Source organism: Octodon degus, unplaced genomic scaffold (assembly GCF_000260255.1).
Source record: "Octodon degus isolate 3935 unplaced genomic scaffold, OctDeg1.0 scaffold00104, whole genome shotgun sequence".
Lineage (NCBI taxonomy): Eukaryota > Metazoa > Chordata > Mammalia > Rodentia > Octodontidae > Octodon > Octodon degus.
This window is the reverse complement of record NW_004524680.1, coordinates 4,821,271-4,823,513: the sequence shown is the minus strand read 5'-3', so window position 1 is coordinate 4,823,513 and position 2,243 is coordinate 4,821,271.

Genomic DNA, 2,243 nt, shown 5'->3' with positions numbered 1-2,243 from the left:
TCTTGAGGAATCTCCATACAAATTTCCATAGTGATGGTACGTGTTTACATTCCCATCAGCAATAAAGAAGGGTTACATTTTCCCTACACCTTCACAGGCAATTGTGTGTGTGTGTGTGTGTGTGTGTGTGTGTGTGTGTGTGTGTGTGTATGTGTGTGTTCTAACTGAAAACCATTCTTCCTGGGGTAAGATGCAATCTCAGCATGAAAAACAAAATTTTAAAAGCACGTAGGGTAGTCTAACATTCACATAGTTGGGGTTAGTAGGCTGCAGGCTGACTTTGTGGTGTCTGCCACGATTGTTGGTTGACAGGGCACTTGTTACCTTACAGAGTCCTAGGAGGTTTGAAACTCGCCCCACCCTATGAGTTAAATGGCAGGTTCCCTGATTCCTGTTACAAAAAGAAAAAAAAAGGGGGGGGGGGGATTTTTAGGACTGGTAAATAAGAGGCATGCAGGGATTTAGGAGACAGTTTTAAAGAATGCAGTCAACGAAACAGTACAGACGCTCAGGAGAGAAGTGAATTATGATTTGCTGCTGAGAATATTCATGGGGTTGGAGATGTCCTCAGGACGAGTGGCCTAGGATGTGGATGCTTCGTGGTATCCACCTGGTGGGCTGTGGCAGAGCGCAAACCATTTGCATCTGTTTGAAGCTGAGACCTGCTGCCTGCTTCCTGGAGGGTGGAGATCTGTGAAAGCAAGCGTAATTTATAGGTGAACATCATTGGTCCAGAGCCCAGTTGTTTTTAGACCCTTCAGAATTTTCTTTAGTAGTTTCCAAGGAGAGAAAATTTTGTATCCTGAAGCTCCAGCTTTTCTTAAAAGTACAATTTTAAAAATCAGATTTGCCTTGTTCTCCTTTTTACCCATCTGTGTTTTCTATGCTATTTCCACAGTATTCTTTTTTCTTCTTTCCTGGCTAAAAGTGATTCTCAGTGGAGAGACATGGATTTTCCTTTTATTTTTATTTTTTTGGTGAAACCGGGGATTGAACTCAGGCCCTTGCACTTGCCTGGCAAGTGCTTATTCTACTGAGTTATCTCCCTGCCCCAAGACATGGACTTTAAGTGTTGAAGATCTTAAGAATATCTGGGATCATCTAGGGTTCACATAAGAAGGGCCTTCAGTGAAGACTGAAGGATGGATTTGCAGGAGCTGGAAGGTGTGTTCCTGTCAACCTGCAGGAAGGCAGTGCACCCACTTCATCTCAGCTCTGGGGGTTGTATGTGCTTCCCTCCCACAGCTTGTGGGGCAGCAGTGTTCAGCAGGACCAGAGGGTATGGGAAGCCAACTAATTAGACCACCTGGGAGCTTACACTGTGGATGTCACGGTGTCCAGAGGTGATGTTAATTGCCTGTAAGAAGGAGTTTGGTAATTTAGCTTATGAATAGATGGGTAACAAGGGACAGAGGCTCAGGTGCAGCCAAACTGGTAGCCTTACAAAGAAAGGAGCTTTTATTTTTTTTTTTGGTGGAACCGGGGATTGAACTCAGGCCCTTGGGCTTGCCAGGGAAGCACTTATTCCACTGAGCCATCTCCCCAGCCCCACGAAAGGAGCTTTTATATAGATAGCTAAACCCAGAAATGTAAAAGCAAACAGGAAAACTAATAGAGTTTGGATAATGATAGGCAGTTAGGATTCTAGCCCCAGGAAATAAATTCTCAGTCAAAAAGGAATGTGTTAATCATCCCTTCCCACATCAGGCCTGGAGGATGGGTTTTCAGAAATCCAAAGATGCAGAGTAACTGGTTTGTCATTTAAACTGTGTATTGACAAGCCTGGCCCTCAAGTGCTTATTTTAAACCTATTGGGCCCTGTGATAAGTAACCGCTGGACAAGGAGCACATTCAAATGCTCTGCTTATCCATAAAAGACCTAGAAGCAAGGCTACCCTCACACCTTGTTTAGGGAACCCTCCTTGCTGAGAGCTTTCTCACACTTCCAATCAACACTCCCCTTCACTGTCTCCTCGTCCACAGTTTCATTCTTGGACTTCACAAGACATCTACCCAATTTGGATGATGACAGAAGGAGGGACATTGCTTCCTTCACTGACTTCACACATGTGGTCCCCAATATGGCCGGGTCATGCTGCAGGAAGGGAAGAGGCTCATGTGTGGATACACAGGGTTCTCACGCCAGCTCCACTGCTCAACCCAGGCCAGGCTGTGAGAACTCTGAGGTGGACCACACCACAGCCACCTCATGCACTTGGGAAGAAGAGGACTGGCGTGATGGA